Source organism: Lissotriton helveticus, chromosome 1_1 (genome assembly GCF_964261635.1).
Source record: "Lissotriton helveticus chromosome 1_1, aLisHel1.1, whole genome shotgun sequence".
NCBI classification, from domain to species: domain Eukaryota; kingdom Metazoa; phylum Chordata; class Amphibia; order Caudata; family Salamandridae; genus Lissotriton; species Lissotriton helveticus.
In genome coordinates, this window is record NC_136057.1 from 1182637735 (window position 1) to 1182657426 (window position 19692).

The following is a 19692-nucleotide window of genomic DNA, read 5'->3' on the forward strand; positions in this document are numbered from 1 at the left end:
CCTATGCACTCTGCACTCCCTATGCACTCCCTATGCACTCTGCACTCCCTATGCACTCTGCACTCCCTATGCACTCTGCACTCCCTATGCACTCTGCACTCCCTATGCACTCTGCACTCCTTATGCACTCTGCACTCCTTATGCACTCTGCACTCCCTATGCACTCTGCACTCCCTATGCACTCTCCACTCCCTATGCACTCTGCACTCCCTATGCACTCTGCACTCCCTATGCACTCTGCACTCCCTATGCACTCTGCACTCCCTATGCACTCTGCACTCCCTATGCACTCTGCACTCTCTATGCACTCTGCACTCTGCACTCCCTATGCACTCTGCGCTCCCTATGCACTCTGCGCTCCCTATGCACTCTGCGCTCCCTATGCACTCTGCGCTCCCTATGCACTCTGCGCTCCCTATGCACTCTGCGCTCCCTATGCACTCTCCGCTCCCTATGCACTCTCCGCTCCCTATGCACTCTGCGCTCCCTATGCACTCTGCGCTCCCTATGCACTCTGCGCTCCCTATGCACTCTGCGCTCCCTATGCACTCCCTATGCACTCTGCACTCCCTATGCACTCTGCACTCCCTATGCACTCTGCGCTCCCTATGCACTCTGCGCTCCCTATGCACTCTGCGCTCCCTATGCACTCTGCGCTCCCTATGCACTCTGCGCTCCCTATGCACTCTGCGCTCCCTATGCACTCTGCGCTCCCTATGCACTCTGCGCTCCCTATGCACTCTCCGCTCCCTATGCACTCTGCGCTCCCTATGCACTCTGCGCTCCCTATGCACTCTGCGCTCCCTATGCACTCTGCGCTCCCTATGCACTCCCTATGCACTCTGCACTCCCTATGCACTCCGCACTCCCTATGCACTCTGCACTCCCTATGCACTCTGCACTCCCTATGCACTCTGCACTCCCTATGCACTCTGCACTCCCTATGCACTCTGCACTCCCTATGCACTCTGCGCTCTGCGCTCCCTATGCGCTCTGCGCTCCCTATGCACTCTGCGCTCCCTATGCACTCTGCGCTCCCTATGCACTCTGCGCTCCCTATGCACTCTGCGCTCCATCTGCACTCTGCGCTCCCTATGCACTCTGCGCTCCCTATGCACTCTGCGCTCCCTATGCACTCTGCGCTCCCTATGCACTCTGCGCTCCCTATGCACTCTGCGCTCCCTATGCACTCTGCGCTCCCTATGCACTCTGCATTCCCTATGCACTCTGCACTCCCTATGCACTATGCACTCTGCACTCCCTATGCACTCTGCACTCCCTATGCAGTCTGCACTCCCTATGCACTCTGCACTCCCTATGCACTCTGCGCTCCCTATGCACTCTGCGCTCCCTATGCACTCTGCGCTCCCTATGCACTAGCGCTTACTACCCCTGACAATGCGATGTGTTTAGTTTCTCAGCTGCAGGCGCACAACCGGCTCTCTGTAGACGCAGGAAGTAGTGACAATACGGAGACAGTTATTTACTGTTATTAAATTATTAATGGACAGCATGTTGCCTTCACGGGTGTTCCTTGTAAACTAAAGTTACGAGCAAATAAGCGAGCATTTCACATCAGCAGAGCAAAGCGGTTCGTCATGCTGTGCTTTAGGCAAACTCTGCTGAGGAAGCAACTGCCTCTTACCATAGAATTATTAACACTGCAAAAACACCATCTGGATTGCATTTGGAGGAGCACCCTGACAGCTCCTAAGTAAAATTAATGGACTTCCGTGCGCGAAAGGTACATGTTACACGCGCGCCTAATACATGCAATGCAAGGCTGAATGGTGAACGCGCTCCCACCATCTGCATTGCATTACACGGGCACTCTGAAAGCTTCTAATTAAGATTAATATTCTGCCGTGCGCATAACCGCACACAATATGCCATGAAAATGAAAAAAATGTCGGACGAAAAGTAAATATAGCATATCACGTCAAGGCTACTAAATAGACACCACAGCGAAGACTAATCACTAGGCAGATGCCATAAAAAACTCGCGCGCACTAAGGAATGTTGCAGCCCGTACCCCTAAAGAAACTTTTTTTTTTTTTCTTTAACATTAGGATCTCGGAGCTCCGCCCCGAGCCCTAAAAGGGGAAACAAATAAACCACCAGCCATACCACAGGAAATGGAAGGTAGGCAAGATAAGAACAGGGAAGAAATGCTTAATTTAGAATCCGATTTCAAGGAATATGACCATGTACAACATTCAGGAAGAGAAGGAGTAAATATGGCATAAGTCAATGCTGACCCCGCCCAGGGGGAGGTAGATACTCATCCTAGAAGATCATCTGACAAGAGGTGATTAAAAGAACAGCATACACTGATGGATTCCAAAGGAATGTAGAACAAGAAGAATTGTGTTTATTACATAAATATTTTTACACTACACAGAAGAAATCAATGACTGCTGAAGTGTGGGGGCTTTCCAAAACCAGCAGGCTCTATGGGTGTTGCCCCGTGTGTGTTAAAATATAAATCGCATTTCTGGCGCCACAAAATATTAAGATACAAATGGAAGAGGCTTTTTTATAGTTACTTCCGCAAAGAAGGGAGGGTGGGTGCAGTCGCCAACTGTTCTAAGCCCTCCCCCACTGACAGTAAAAGACGTACGCAATACAGAATAGATATGCTCAGCAGTAGGAGGATTTAGACTACTTTATGAAACACTCTCTTGAAGAATATCAAAATAAGCCCAATCAATAGTAGGGGGTAAAGTAAAACGATTTCAAACAGGAAAAACAGCTTTAAATTCGCCAGATACAGCCAGCAGACCAACTACAGGAACTGGTTTGTGTAGACTTGTATAGCTATGAAGTTAAGGCAAAGGTAAGGCCAAGCTAATTGAAGTCTTTTACTAGATACCAATCAATTGGCTCCATACGTGGGCCACATAGAGGAAATAAAGAAGGCTTTTGAAACTTAGTAAGGCAATGGGGCCTTTGCAGACTAGAGGAACATTGAAAATAGAAGGTAATATCTAATAGTAGAGGTCAATGAATGTAGCTTTAAACAACACAGTTTGATGGTCAGTCTTCAGGAAACCTCTTTTTTTACCACCAGGTCAGTGGCAGCAGTGTAGCATCTCAGAGATCATTTTCGAGGCAGATGAAAAAGCAGACATCAGTTCTCTAGAGGTGCTGTCTCAAATACCAAATGACTCATCGTGACTCCATAAGATTCATTACCAGTAGGGGCAGAATAATGGGCAACCTTAATACCTGGCATTTCAGTATGATACCCATCCAGTAATATGTAAACAATCAATGGTCACAAATGCAAGGAGCATGGAAGGATCTAGTGGCTGTGGTTATAAGCAACATGCAGGCACAACTCAAATTGTAGATAGAGACCATTATGACAAAGGGAAGACGTCAAACCACTAATCCCGGAGTTGCAACAGACACATCACACTTTGACTGTATTGTACATATGAGCAAACCGAAACTAAATGGGCAGTGGACTTGGCAGGTGGCGCTCAACAAATTAATTACCTACAACTGAAGACAATGCCTGAAGCTGTGAAGGTTTTCTACAGTCAGATAAACAAACAACAAGGCAGTGCAAACACTGGTATTGGGACATTGAGAAATGGGAGAATCAAAGTGACACATTGAGCTTCATACCTAATTTAAAAAAAATATCCTTTGCTTTACACACATTTGTTTTTACGTATCTTCATGGTTCGTTTGTCCAATCAAATTCATGTGAAGGGTGGTTGTGGTTTAAATATCTATTTTCTTTTTTAAATTTTGTAAATGTACTTCATGTGGGGAATATGTAAGGTGCCAGCTGGCATGTTGGCATCTGTTCTTGTTTGTCTGTGCCTGATCAACATGGGTCCGAAGCTCTTCTCATTGCTTCACTGTAATACAGCACACTTTCCCTGTTTGTGCACGGTGCCCTTATTTAAAAGTGCACTGTGGCGCAAACAGGAAAATTGCGCCTTGTTGCAATACGGCCCCAGCTCTGGCAGACACAAGACAGGAATTTGTTAGCAAACAGGCAACAAGAGTTTCTGGTACACACAGGTTCAAACATGAAGGCATGAACAAGAAACTTTAGGCAGTGGCAGCTTTTAAGCGGGTCTAGGAAACAGCAAGCCCATGGTAAAGTTATATGCCTGGGCTAGACCCTGGTCTGCGATATCATTCCATCAGAAGACCTGTAAGAGAGAATCCAGTCCTACGAAATTGCACTATTGATAGTATTGCAATGTGGTTGCAGTGCTTTGTGAATACTTGGCAGCGCGCTTAGTGATTTTGTCCTGGTAAACAATTTTCGGCATTTTCGTCTTTTGCTGGACCCTATATTTTTGCTGGCTTTAGAATTCTGTGCACTTTACCCCTGCTGACTAATAGTAAAGTACCTGTGCCCACTCATTAAATACGGTGGAATTGGCATATTCTTAATTGTTATATTTGGTTTGTATATTGTACAAGATGTACTCAGGGCCTGGATTTAAATCCCACTAGTAGACAGCCACATCTACTGTGACATCCAGTACAGTGATGCATGGCGTCAGGTCTACCAACATAGCCTGACTATGGCAGTTTTAAAACTGCAACTTGACCTGTCAAATAAATTATTTTGACTGGTCAGAGCCTTCCGTTTAAATATTACTAAGCCACTCCTATGTAAGGCTTATAGTCCACAAAGTGAGGGTACATGGTATTTAAAAGTAGGACATGTAGGAATTTAATGCTATCATGTCCTTGCAGTTACTAGCCCCCCAAAAGCTATTTTCCAATTTGGCAGGTCTAGCTTTCCTATGTAAATGACCAAAGTACAGATTCAGATCCTGATGTTGTAACTCAGGAATGGGACTAGCTAGCAAAATAATGTAACAGTCATTTTTTTATAGTTATTAAAATGTATTTCAGTGGTGCAGTCAGATATTTAAAAAAATGTTTTTTTAAGTATTGGGGAAAGGTAAGTTACCTTTTCCCTGTCTGAAGTTCCTGGAAACTAAATTAGCATTTTCTCTAACTTTCCAAGCCAATAATTAGCATTTTAATAGGTGTGAAAAGGTGTAAAATGCCTCCTGGTAGCACCCAAAAGGCTGCCCTAAATGGGCAGAGGTGACTCCGCCGAACCGCACACAATATGAGGGTAGGGGCTGAGAACACCCTTTTTGACATTTAGTGTACAATCCTGCTTGAGTGCCACATCCTGCTTTTCAGTCTGTTGGGTTTACATAAAACACATTGTGCTTCACTTTAGATGAAGAAAACAGGATGGCAAAATAATTGTTTTATATACAATATCTGGTTGCTGATGAACCCCCTTGTCTTGCCAGATTTCTGCCTCTAGGTTTATGGTGGAATAGTGACTGCTTCAAACTGGAGTTTAGTGTTTGAAATGGGTGGACACTAGGATTACCATAGTAACCTCCCCACACACACACACACACACCTACAGCCCTCCATATGGCTGAAGACTTTTACAATCTTGAAAATTCCCAAAATGGATAGGGTTGCCTTTGGGAACATTTAACCCATTGGTTAGTCATTGCCACCCACTAGCTTGTGGCAGGCATAAATGTGGCACTTCCTGGCACCAATTTGAGAACATGAACAGAAGAGGAGTGGACCTGCTGTCTTTGAGAAGAGCCCTTTTCCCTCTTGCACCCAGGTCAAAGAAGTGATCTTCCAGTGTCATAAGGCTGCTCTACTGTTCAAGCTACAGGGATACGACAAGCTACAAGAGGCTTTTCCTGCAAATGCCCAGCTAACCAATGGCAACTGGACCTGAACCGGACCCTGCTGTAGACCTCTGCCTGACTCCCTGTGATTCTCAAATTCTCCTGAGGTCCTGGGGACTTTAGAAATCAGAAGGTATAATCTTTGACCAGAACACACCTGGTTAGTGTATTCAACCCTCCCTCCATAGCGGTCAGCCTCAAATTGCGCTAAGGTCATGATCTACTGTGACCATTGACACTCTTCATACCTAAAACGTACTTTAAAAGCGACTATCTTTAAAAGTAATTTAGCCCCCCATAGTGTTTTCCTTTCTTTGAATTCCATTAATTAAGTGTGGCGCATTATTCCTGTAAATTGCAGGCAAGCCGTAATTGCACCCTCAACTGGACATGGGCTTGCCAGTGGAAAAGTTGCCTTTGTGGTTGTGGCATACTAAGAGTACAGACGTGAAGTTTTTTATTCCTAGGTTGATTTTTCAGCAGTCAATGCTAATACACTCACATTTCACAGATGCACTGAGGCATCAGTTCCGGCTCCATATAAACCTTATGAATTTTTTGAAATTCCTTTAACTTGCCAGGAACATTATAATTGGTTTCAAGGCGCCTTCTCACACAAAGTACACAACGTCAGACTGGCTCCTCTCAGATGGGGCTACCTGGCTAGCCTTAGTAGGCTATGGGGCAGATGTATCAACACTGTATTTTGCGAGTCCTTAATAGCGAATTTTACCGATTCGCTATTAAGGACTCGCAAAATGTAACGTATGTAGGTTTCGCAATTTAAATAGCGATTCCTACACATTCCTTATTTGTGACCCGCAAATTGCGAGTCGCAAGTAAGGAATTACTTCCCATTCATTTCTATGAGCCAAGAGGCCCATAGAAATGAATGGGAATTGCATGCTCAATTTGCGAGTACCCAAAAGGTACCCGCAAATTGCGCATGCAATTTCAAGGGTTTCAAAAGGACACCCTGTTGCACCCCTGAAATATGCATGTGTGCACATGTGGCGCACATACATGCCCTAAGGGCCTGTGTGTGCGCCTTATGGCACTTTTAAAAATGCAAAAAAATGAATTTTTCTAGGAATTCGCACATTACCACCAACTTTAAGGCAATTTGTGGTTCCTTAAGGCCAGACACATATTTTGGGTACTTCCAAAATTGCATTTAAGGAATCGTGTTAGACGGGGACCCTGAGGGTCGGCCGGATACTGAGGGAGAGATCCCCGGGTGGGACCGTCTCCTGCGATCGTACAGACAAGTTACCTCCCTCCCCACAAACAGGCACCACACCAAGTCGAGTTCAATGCTTTATATAAGGTTCTTAAGGCAAGGATATCAGCGATACAGGATATCTCGGACCCGGGGGTCCTCTCACTTCTAGTCTCTGTAGGGAAAAAGGGGGTAGCGGGACAGTCTTGGTACCGGATCGGTACAGGTAGTGGTAAGAGGCGAACTCACAATCCTCGAGCTGGAGGGTCTGTGGATCGGGCCGCGGCGGCGCCAGCAGGCCAAGATGATAGTCTCACAAGGCAGAGGGCCGCGGCAGCGCCAGCAGGCCAAGTCGATGGTTTCACGAGGCAGAGGGCCGCGGCAGCGCCAGCAGGCCAAGACGATGGTTTCACGAGGCAGAGGGCCGCGGCAGCGCCAGCAGGCCAAGACGATGGTTTCACGAGGCAGAGGGCCGCGGCAGCGCCAGCAGGCCAAGACGATGGTTTCACGAGGCAGAGGGCCGCGGCAGCGCCAGCAGGCCAAGACGATGGTTTCACGAGGCAGAGGGCCGCGGCAGCGCCAGCAGGCCAAGACGATGGTTTCACGAGGCAGAGGGCCGCGGCAGCGCCAGCAGGCCAGTCACAGAGGAGTTCTTCTCGGGTCTCTCGACTCCAGGATACAACTGGTTTCCTGGTCTGGTCCTGCCCCAGTTATAGGTCTGGTCCCCTTTGATGTCCGGACCCTCGCGCCTGGGGGGGGCCGGGAGGTCCGGGATGAGGGAGTCCAGACACCCAGCAGGGGGGTGGAGCCAGCGCCCAGGCGGCCGGGGGTGATCGACACCTGGCGGAGGAGAGCCGTTGACGATTCCTTTCTCCCATTGACTCGCCAAGTGGTCACTCTGCCTCCCGGGGGGAGGTTGGTGCCTCGATGTCGGGCCCGGCCGGGCCCAGGGTGAGGGTCGAGTTGAGGCCACGCGGCCTCGTGCTGTAGTGGCCCAAGATGGCGGCTGGGCCGAGGCCGTGGTGTGGATGGTGACCCGGGCCAGCTGGGTTCGGAGCTGGTGTCTTGTGGGTGAGGAATGGCAGTGTACTTCGGGTGGTTGTCGGGGACTCTGGCTGGGGATGCAGGGGGAGCCAGGGTCCAGGTCCCATTGCGGGGAGGGGGCAGCCCGACCATGCGGCCTGTCCAACATGCGTCCCCCCCAGCTGAAGGCGGGGAGAGTCAGCCATCTTCCTGGGGACTCTCCTCGCTGAGGCGGAAAAAGCGTGACAGGCCGTCGGCGTTGGCGTGGTCCTGGCCTGGACGATGTTCCACCGTGAAGTCCATCCCCTGCAGGGAGATGGACCAGCGCAGCAGCTTCGGGTTCTCCCCCCGCATTTGCATCAGCCATTGCAGGGGTCGGTGGTCTGTTTGCACCCGGAAGTGGGTGCCGAAGAGGTATGGCCGGAGCTTCTTGAGTGCCCAGACTACGGCGAAGGCCTCCCTCTCAATGGTGCTCCAGCGCTGTTCTCGGGGCAATAGGCGTCTGCTGATGAAGACCACTGGCTGGTCGATCCCTTCGGCGTTGAGTTGGGAGAGGACGGCCCCCACACCATGATCGGAGGCGTCCGTCTGCACAATGAATTCCCGGCTGTAGTCGGGAGCCTGGAGCACGGGGGCCGTGCACATGGCGGTCTTTAGCTTTTCGAAGGCCGATTGGCAGTCCGGGGTCCAGTTGACGGTTTTGGGGCTCTTTTTGGAGGTGAGCTCCGTGAGGGGCCCCACGATGCTGCCATAGTCCTTCATGAACCGCCGGTAGTATCCGGTGAGCCCCAGGAAGGCCCGGACCTCTGTTTGGGTCGTAGGGGGTCGCCAGGCCTGGATGGCAGCAATCTTGAGTTGGAGAGGGGCCACCAGCCCGCTTCCCACTTGGTGTCCTAGGTAGGTCACGGACCCTTGGCCCACCTGGCACTTGCTGGCTTTGATGGTGAGCCCGGCTTGCTGGAGGGCGTGTAGAACTTCCCGCAGGTGGCGGAGGTGGTCGGTCCACTGGTGGCTGTACACAGCAATGTCGTCCAGGTAGGCGGCGCTGAAGCCTTCCAGGCCCGCCAGTACCTGGTTTACCAGCCGTTGGAACGTTGCCGGGGCGTTTTTCATGCCGAAGGGCATGACTTTAAAGTGGTAGTGCCCGTCTGGGGTAGAGAAGGCGGATCGTTCTTGGGCCCTAGGGGTGAGGCCGATCTGCCAGTAGCCCGCTGTTAGGTCGAAGATGCTCAGGTAGCGGGCGGCCCCCATCCGGTCAATTAGCTCGTCTGCCCGGGGGATGGGATGAGCGTCGGTCCGGGTAACTGCATTCAGCCCCCGATAGTCCACGCAGAACCGGAGCTCAGGGGCAACGCCCGGGGCAGCTGCCTTGGGAACTAGGACGACTGGGCTCGCCCAGGGACTGTCTGAGGGTTCGATCACTCCTAGGGTCAGCATTTTGGACACCTCGGTCTGGATGCAGGCTCGTACCCGGTCTGGTACGCGGTACGCTCGGTGTCGAATAGGAGGGCTGTCCCCGGTGTCCACATCGTGGAGGCACCAGGGGGTGACTCCGGGGGTGAGGGAGAACAGGGAGGCGAACTGCCTCAGGAGCCTTTGGCAGTCTTGGTGTTGCTCCGGGGACAGGGCCTCGGAGAGCTGGACCCCTTCCACTGAGCCATCCTGCTCGAGGGCCCTCAGTAAGTCCGGAAGGGGTTCAGAGTCTTCTTCTGTCCCATTATCGGTAGCCATCAGGAGGCTGAGTTCGGATCGCACAAAATGGGGTTTGAGCCTGTTGGCATGGAGGACCCGTAGGGGGTTCCGGGCAGTCTCCATGTCGATTAAATAGGTGACGGGCCCCTTGCGTTCGATTACCTTGAAGGGCCCGGACCATCTGTCTTGGAGTGCACAGGGCTCAACCGGGGACATCACCCAGACCTGTTGTCCAGGTTCGAACTCAATGGAGGACGTGTGCTGATCGTACCACCTCTTCATGTCCTCCTGACTGGCCTCGAGGTTGGCTTTGGCGGCGTCTCGGAACCGCCGGGTCTGGTTGCGGAGAGCCAGGAGATACCTGTAGATGTCCGGGGGAGTTTTCTGGGGAGGCTGCTCCCAACCCTCCTTGACTAGGCTGAGGGGGCCCCGGACGGGGTGCCCGTACAGGAGTTCAAAGGGGCTGAAGCCGAGGGACTTCTGCGGGACCTCCCGATAGGCAAACAGGAGGCAGGGAAGTAGCACGTCCCACTGGCGTCGAAGGGGTTCTTCTAGACCCATAATCATCCCCTTGAGGGTGCGGTTGAATCTCTCGACCAGTCCGTTTCCTTGCGGGTGATAGGGGGTCGTGAATTTGTAGGTGACCCCGCATTGCTGCCAGAGGGACTTCATATATCTGGAGATAAAGTTCGTGCCCCTGTCACTGACGACCTCCCGGGGGAACCCCACCCGGGAGAAGATCCCCATCAGGGCCCGGCCCACCACGGGGGCCGTCACGGTCCGAAGAGGGATGGCCTCGGGATAGCGGGTGGCGTGGTCTACAAGGACCAGGATGAACCGGTGTCCTTGGGCTGTTCGAGGGTCGAGGGGCCCCACAATGTCTATTCCCACTCGTTCAAACGGGGTGGTGACGACAGGAAAGGGTTGTAACGGTGCTTTGATTTTTCGGCCACTTTTTCCGCTGGCCTGGCAGGTGGGGCAGGCCTTGCAGTGGTTGGTGACATCCTTCCGCATGTGGGGCCAGAAAAAATGGGTCACCAGGCGGTCGTAGGTTTTATCCTGCCCCAGGTGTCCGGCAAGGGGGACATCGTGGGCTAAGTTCAGGAGGAAGTCTCGGAAGCGAAGGGGCACCACCAGCACCCGACTGGCCCCTAGTTCTGCAACTTTCTGCTCGCTGTAGAGCAGGTCTTGGTCCCAGTAGATCCAGTGGGCCCCCGAGGTATCCCCGGTGCTCTGGGCCAGGGCTTGCTGCCGGAGTCCTACGAGAGAGGGACAGGTTTTCTGTTCGGCCCGGAATTGTTCCTGCGTGGGGCCTCCCTCCTGCCGCCATTGTGCCAGGTCAGGGACGTCCCGAAGCTGGTCGGATCCTTCTTCGGTTTGGGTCAATGGACTGGCTTCTGGGGCGGCCTCCTCGGGGATGAGCGCGGGAGGAGGTTCTGGCCACTCGGGCTCTTCTGGGCTGGGGACCGCGCGGGCGGTCATGGACCTGGTCGTGACGCAGACCCATTCGGGGAGGCCGAGCATCCCCAGGTGCTCCCTCCGTTCGACAGCTGCCCAGGGAGAGCTTTCAAGGTCGTTTCCTAGGAGGCAGTCCACGGGGGCATCATCGCGGACAGTTACTTTTAACATCCCTGTTACTCCTCCCCACTCGAAGGGGACGCAGGCCATGTGGCATAGGCTTTCGGAATTGTCGGCTGATCGGACAGGGCAAAGAATGTTCGGCAAGATTTGGTCTGGAGTGACGAGGTGGCGTCGGACCGCCGTTACACTGGCCCCGGTGTCGCGGAGGGCTTCCGCCCGGCGGCCATTAATGTTGACCCATTGACCGTACTTCTGGGTGTTGGCGGGAAGGGGGGCCCGCGGAATCATGTCTCTCTCTCCTAAGCAGACCAGTGCCATGGCGGCGGGTGCCCATTCAGAGGGATCGGTCTCGTACTCTTCCTGGTCTTCCGGGATTAGTTCTTCCCCTAGGGCCGCCGCTGCAACTTGGCGGGGGGTAGTGTTCGGATTCTTTGGGCAATTGGGATCACTGGCGTAGTGGCCGGGTCGCTGGCACCTGTGGCACGTAATGTTGGCCCGGAAACCGGCCCGGACGGCAGGGCTTCCTCGGCCAACCGGGGTCGAGGGGTTTCTGGGGGGTGACGAGGGACCGGGGTCTCTCCCCCGACCCTGACTTCCTCCTCCCCCTCGGGGGCGATACGGTCTGGATAATTCGCTGGGTGCGTTCCGGCCAACTCGGGTGCTTTCCCACCGGTCGGCTTCGACGGCGAGTTGTCGAGGGTCGGTTAGCTTACTGTCCAGGAGGTGTTGCCGGAGTTCCACGAAGCAGTTGTTCGACAGGTGCTCCCATACGATAAGGTCAAAGAGTTGTTCGTAGGTGGTTACTTTGTTGCCCTTGATCCACCCCTCGAAGGCTCGGCTAAAAAAGTTCACGTACTCCACCCAAGTTGTACCCGGAATCCGTTTGCAGTCGCGGAACCGTTGGCGGTACATCTCCGGTGTGAGCCCGTATCGAGTGAGGAGGGCGGCCTTCATGTGGTCGTAGGAGGTCATCAGCTGGTCCGGGAGTTGTAGCAGGGCGTCCCGCCCTTCGTTGACAAACCTCCCCCATAATCCGGCTCCCCAATCGCTTCGGGGAATCCGGTGGGAGGTCATTGCCACCTCATAGGCTTTAAACCACTGCTGTATATCATCGTTCTTGTGGTATTCCCGGATGACATCTTTGGGGATGTGAACCTTGGGTTCGGTCGAGGCAGACGGGGTCGGTCGTTCGGGGAGCCCGAGGTCTTTATTCTGTTTCTGGACCTCCAGTGTTTTGAGATTGCGCTCATGTTCGTACTCTAGTTTCTTTTCCTCTAGCTCTCTCTGTCTTTGCTTGTCTTCTCGCTCTTCCCTGAGCCGTAAGTGTTCCAGGGTTATTTTTTGTTCTGCCAGCTTGAGTTCTCCATCCAAGCGGAGTCGTGCTAGTTCTAATTCGTGGAGTCTGGTTTTTTCTCTTTCTCGGATCTCTTCCAGGGAGAGACCCGCTCTTTCTTTAGTTGGTGCGGGGCTCGTCTCGGTTGTTTGTGTTCGGGGTACGGCCGTACCCGTTTCTGCCCAGGCTTCTAGGGCTCGTTTGAAGTCTTCCTTCGTACTCAGACCCGTGGTTGGGAGACCAAGTTCCATGCAATATTGCTTCAGTTCTCGGTGGTTGTAATCTTCCAACTTTCCATCTGGAATTTCTCCGTTGTTCCGCTCTCTGTTGTCATGGTGGTCGTGTGTCGTGGGTCGGGTGACTTTCTGTACGATTATGCGTAGGTTCGGATCCCGTCGCTGGCCACCAATGTTAGACGGGGACCCTGAGGGTCGGCCGGATACTGAGGGAGAGATCCCCGGGTGGGACAGTCTCCTGCGATCGTACAGACAAGTTACCTCCCTCCCCACAAACAGGCACCACACCAAGTCGAGTTCAATGCTTTATATAAGGTTCTTAAGGCAAGGATATCAGCGATACAGGATATCTCGGACCCGGGGGTCCTCTCACTTCTAGTCTCTGTAGGGAAAAAGGGGGTAGCGGGACAGTCTTGGTACCGGATCGGTACAGGTAGTGGTAAGAGGCGAACTCACAATCCTCGAGCTGGAGGGTCTGTGGATCGGGCCGCGGCGGCGCCAGCAGGCCAAGATGATAGTCTCACAAGGCAGAGGGCCGCGGCAGCGCCAGCAGGCCAAGTCGATGGTTTCACGAGGCAGAGGGCCGCGGCAGCGCCAGCAGGCCAAGACGATGGTTTCACGAGGCAGAGGGCCGCGGCAGCGCCAGCAGGCCAAGACGATGGTTTCACGAGGCAGAGGGCCGCGGCAGCGCCAGCAGGCCAAGACGATGGTTTCACGAGGCAGAGGGCCGCGGCAGCGCCAGCAGGCCAAGACGATGGTTTCACGAGGCAGAGGGCCGCGGCAGCGCCAGCAGGCCAGTCACAGAGGAGTTCTTCTCGGGTCTCTCGACTCCAGGATACAACTGGTTTCCTGGTCTGGTCCTGCCCCAGTTATAGGTCTGGTCCCCTTTGATGTCCGGACCCTCGCGCCTGGGGGGGGCCGGGAGGTCCGGGATGAGGGAGTCCAGACACCCAGCAGGGGGGTGGAGCCAGCGCCCAGGCGGCCGGGGGTGATCGACACCTGGCGGAGGAGAGCCGTTGACGATTCCTTTCTCCCATTGACTCGCCAAGTGGTCACTCTGCCTCCCGGGGGGAGGTTGGTGCCTCGATGTCGGGCCCGGCCGGGCCCAGGGTGAGGGTCGAGTTGAGGCCACGCGGCCTCGTGCTGTAGTGGCCCAAGATGGCGGCTGGGCCGAGGCCGTGGTGTGGATGGTGACCCGGGCCAGCTGGGTTCGGAGCTGGTGTCTTGTGGGTGAGGAATGGCAGTGTACTTCGGGTGGTCGTCGGGGACTCTGGCTGGGGATGCAGGGGGAGCCAGGGTCCAGGTCCCATTGCGGGGAGGGGGCAGCCCGACCATGCGGCCTGTCCAACAAATCGCAATTTGCGATTCCTTAAATGCATTTGCAAAATAGGGAATCGCAAATTTAGCAATTCCTTATTTTGCAATTACCTTTTGGGATGATACAGCCCAATAGGCTTTTTCCTGTTCACAAGTGGGCCAATTCTGCGAATCGGCCCGTTTGTGAGCGGGAAAACCGTTGATTCCTCTGGCCCTTCTTATCCTAATGCACTACAATGGCTCTGTCAGGGACAGAGCCATTGTAGTCCACTATGTATTTACCCAGGCTCTGGGGGGTACTGGGTTACCCCATTTTGTTGACCTTATCCTAATAACAGCAAGCACAACAGCGTGACACGCTTGCTCTTTCAAACCATTTAGTTAGACTATATTAATGTCTGATGCAGTATGTTCAGCATACAATCACTACTACCCCAGCAAGGTCTCCTCAAGCTGGATAGGCTCAGTTAGCCTAAAATTAGTCTGATTACTATTACTGTCATTATGGGTAAAGGGCCTACCAAACGAGTTGGAATTCCATGTTGGATTGCACAAAAAAACCAATCAACTTTGGGCAGTATTTCCTCATACAGGATCGCATGATAAATTTAGAGTTTTCACTATGTGTCTACCACTTTGTATGGTTCCCCTTGTGGAGGAGTATAATATGTGGGGTACTGTTTTTGCAGCAATCTCTGGATCAGGGTGTAGTCTATCAGATGAGTTCTTGGACCTTTGACTGTCGACCCTCCGGTAGGGTGTCCTCAATGCCCAGAACTTGGCAGGCTACTATAAGGGAATGTAGCTGGTGGAGTTTGCCTGCAAACTGAAAGACGATCCAAAACAAATGTCCCCAGGAGTAGGTGATGCCGGCATTACAAAGATGGGCTGTGATCGGGCGAAATTTGCACCTCTTCTGAAGGGTAATGGTCTCCAGGTCTTGATATAATGACGGCGTATGCCCTTGAAATTGAAGTGGATGAGCCTTGCATACCTTATATAAAATACTCTCATTCAGTCGAGAGTCAAGGGTGCATGCTAAAATGTCCTCTGGAGGTCCCTTGTCTGGTTTTGAAGGCCCCACCTGTTGTACCCGGTCCATCTTTATCTCTACATCATCAGAGGCCCCCAGAATGTGCCAAAAGAGGGCCCCCATATATTCTTCCAGGTCGGTCAAACTCCTCAGTATGGGCCTGGAGACTAATTTGTTGTTCCTGATGTCAGAAAACCTCTTATTGCAGCCAATCGACCTCTTTGACCTGGTTGGAGTCCTTCTCCTCAAGAGCGGAGAACCTGTCTCCTACCTCTTCCAGTTAACACCGTACTTCGTGCAGATTCTAGGAGTGGTCATTCTTGACCATCTGCAAGCCATCGCGCAAGGACACAAATAAGGACTCTAAAAAGCAACGAGTCACCGGGCCCTCCGTCTTGTCAGTCTCAGGGGGGTTCTGAGCTCGACGACCGATGCCTTGTGCCCTGTTGACCTCCCCAGTGGACTTCAGCAGCATAATTTGTAGAGAATGGTCTTTCTTTGTCTTGGACTTAGACATGTCAGCATGATCGATGCGTTGAGAGCCCCAGCAGTCCTCATTGCAATGGAGTCCTGATCCAGGAGTAGGAGACTGAATGTGTGGAGGAAATTCCCCTCGCACGAGGTACAATTACGAGTTCATATCATAGTCGAACTAGAACTGGCAGAGGGCCAGGGGAGACCGATGTAGTCACACTTATTCCAAGGGTGGTGCTCCTCTTAATGCTCACCTCTCACCGCTGTGTTCTACACGCCATGTAGAGGGGAATTTCCTCCACTCGGAAGAATATCAATGTGTCTTGAGACTCGATAATTGACCAATTAAAGGTAACAAGGGGTTTTCGACTGGGACTGGTAGAAGTCCTGAAAAAGACCGGTTTGACCCTTTACTGGGGGCATGTTGGCACGGTCGAAACATGTTGACAATCACGGCAGGTTAAGGAGGGGTGTTAGGAGTACCTAGATATCTCTAAACACCACGAGCCTTCACCATTTTAATCCTGGCCGGGGGACCCTTGAATAAAGTTTGATTGTAGGATACCCCGAGCTAGTTTTAGTCACTTTTCACTGCACCATCTCTATCACTGTTCCCAGTCACTTGGTTGGCACCTATTAGGTTTCTCTTGTGTTGTTTGTCTTCCCGTACCCTATGCTCCACTCTGTGCGTGGCTACGCCAGGGTGTATTGTAGGCAGACCCGATGATGAAGCATGTCACACAGGGCAGTTTTACACAACACGATTTGTGCCATTGCATGTTCTTGTTTTTGAATCCTCCCTACCCCTTCTGGTGTTACTAAACATTGAACACATTTTCTACTAACCACACACAATCAAACACCAGCTAACATACATAATTGGTTGATGTAATTTCCTGTTATTCACGAAAGAGCGTCCAGATTCAGAATGTGCTGCAGTGCTGTAGCAGTGATGGTAAGCTCTGTACCAATTCAGATAACTTCCCTTTCAGAACATGGAGGTTTCCTTTTCCTTCCCACAGGGTATTGGTGGAGTACTGTGGGATGCTAAAGGAATGCAGGTCCTTTATTCCTCTGCAGTGTCCAATTTTTTGGGCATTTGTGTACTTCTCCTTCCATTATGATGGTTACAGCAGAGCAAGATTGTGCTTCATGGTGCATCTGGACCAAGAAGTTACTGGTGTACTGCTGATTTATTTTGTCTTCCCACTGTTTGTGGGTCATGTTGAGCCTGAGGTTTTCAGATTTTCTTCCACCTCTGCTTTTAAAGGTAAATTTTACAGTGAGCTAATGGTTTGTTCCTCGACTGCTGGTTGTTTTGGAAACTGTATATTCCTGATTGATACTGCTGTCTTCCTCCTATTTATTTATGCTGCTGGGGTGCCAAAGGATTGCTGCACACTTTTCACTGTCCTATTTTTTTCCCTTTTGATTCTGGAAAGAGGTGAAGGAAAGTGCCCCCTTTTGACATTATCACCCTCACTGTTTACCTGGTATTTGACACAATTTTGACTGAAGTGCGCTGTGTTCTTGCTAACCAGGTTGCGAGTGCTCTTTCCCTAAACAAGGTAACTGTTTCATTGCACCCCAATTAGCAAGACTTTTAGCACCTCTAAAAGCACCTACTAAATGGTACTCATGGTACCTAGGGCATGGGTACAAAGGAAGGTCCCTAAGGACTGCAGCATTTATTGTGCCACCCTAAGGGACCCACTAACAAACTTATGCAGACTGCCATTGCAGGCTGTGTGAAATGGTGCAAACAAATGTGAAAACATGACACTGAACACACCATGTGTGTCATGCCCACAGACGCTGCATGCAATATATTTAAGTCACCCCTACAGCAGGCCTTCTAGTCCTAAGGCAAGGTGCATTTTAGTACATGTTTGAACATATCTGCCTGAGCAGGGAAGCCATCTTAAGTATATGAACTGGGCACTGGTCATTACAGGTTCCCCAGCCACATGATGGCTTTTCTTAAAACCTACAGTATTTGATATCAAACATCTTGTCTTAATAAGTTAATACTAACGCCAGTAGTGGATTCATTAAAACATGCTCCCAGAGGGCCCCTAAGAGGTGCCCCCTGAAAACCTACCACCCTCTTATTGTGTTAGATGACTGATATCGTCCAGCCTGCCACCACAGACTTGTTTCCGACCCCTGCAGGTGAGAGACCACGCTCTCTGAGGCCAGAAACAGTGCCTGCTCGGTAGGATGGCTAGTGATTTAGCATGTCAAGGTCAGGGTCTTCAAAGCCTCTGCCGCCTTTGATATGCGTACCTGACTTTCCCCAGACCTGGAAGAAGCAACCCCCTGCCCTGATGCCCATTTGGCTCCAGGACAGGTGGGAAATTAGCTATGCAAGTAGTCATGTTGCACCACCGGGGTAGTCACTTCCCTAAAGTGGCCTGCTGGTTGTGCTCCAGAAAGGAGGATTCCACCATCTTGATTCTGGTGGAATTCAGAACTCTGGGACAGGTTAATGCTGGCTTCCCACAGGAAGTGGTCATATAGGAGGTGTAGTGACTACAAGGGTAAGTAGCCCATTGGCTCCTACCCTTCACTCCCCTTAAGACCCCTAAATTCAGAACTTAGGTGGCCCCCAGAGTCTTGGAACTCAGATTCACCTGATTAAAGAGAGACCAAGGAGAGCCAAAGAAACAGGAACTGTGGCCTAGCTCTGGACTTTGGCTCATAACGCTCTCAGCCTGCTCCTGTCCCGACAATTTGCACCTGCCTGACTTGTCCTGCTGATCATTCTTTAAAAGCCTCGGAGGGCCACCAGCACTTTGCCATCTAGCCAGCATCTCCCTTGAAGTGGAAGAGCCACTTCCCTGCAACTGGCAGGCATTGACCGCAAATGCAGTTTCACCGTTCTGCTGACCACTCGGTCACTGACACAGCAGCCACCCAGGAGGAGGTCATCATGCTCCAGAGAGTCTGACCCAGCTCCCCACCAAGTCTGGAGATGCCAGAACCCACAGGACTCTGCACGAATACCTGGGGTACCGGACCCCTTACAGCAGCCAAGGCTTGTTTATAGTCCAGTCCGGACTCCAACACCGCCAAGACCGACCAGCCAGCGGGGGACATCAGCATCACAGAGGCCAGCACCTAGAGTTGCCCAACTGTAATGTTTGTCCGCTTCTCCAGGTCGACACTGAACATGAGAGCCAGCCTCTAGCACCAGTGATCTGCCGACTGAAACACCTCTGCACCCGAGCCCCACAGCCTGAGTCCGAACTGCCGACAGTGATCCTGTGTTTGAGACCTTCAAGACGAGAGCTCCCCTCTGGGTTCTGCTGGACTGGCCCCCAGTTCACCCTTGCAGCCTCTTTCTTACTGATCCCATTGACTACAGTGTGTAAGGCTTGAGGCTACCACTGCTGAAAGCACCTCTGAACCCAGAGACCCCAGGGCCGGTAGAATTGAACTCTTCGTGCTTTCTTTGGACCTTGGCCCCTACTCACCTTAAGTCCAGAAGATCAGCCCTGTAAGTCGTTTGCAAATTACCCTATGCATTGAATGTTTCTCCCCTTGGATTACATTAGCACGTTCAAGACGCTTGCTTCAAATCTGATAGCTGTCAGTTTTTACTGCAAAATAGGATAACGTCTAAAGTACTTACCCATTTACAAAGAACTTGGTGTTTAAAATGTATATAAAAATACATGTTATTTTCTAAATCGATCTTGAGTTTCTTCTTGGGTGTGTGTCTCATTTATTGACTCTGTGTGTACAACAAATGCTTAACACTACTCTCTGATGAGCCTAAACTGCTTGCTTACACTACCACAAAAGAGAGCATTCGGGACTATATATTTAAGCCCTGTAAGCCAATAAGTGTTATCTCGAATTTCTAAACAGTGTACCTCATTTTGGTACACTACATAAAAAGCAAGCTTCCTACAAGAGGTAGTTGGAAGACTTGCCTTCTACAGCCTGTCTCTACTACGCATAGTCATACTTTAAGTTCTTTATTTTTGCAAAGTGAATGGAAGTACTTACTAAGCTAAGTTGTGGAGTGACATTTCTTCCTTAACATTTAAGACTGAGAACAATAATAG

At 51.6% G+C, this 19692-nt stretch overlaps 1 protein-coding gene across 2 annotated transcripts in view; it reads left to right on the forward strand.

Moving 5' to 3' along the window:
* Positions 1 to 19692, forward strand: part of GSAP (gamma-secretase activating protein) — a 725614-nt gene that overhangs the window by 388262 nt on the left and 317660 nt on the right. The gene's annotated exons all lie outside the window — the stretch shown is intronic.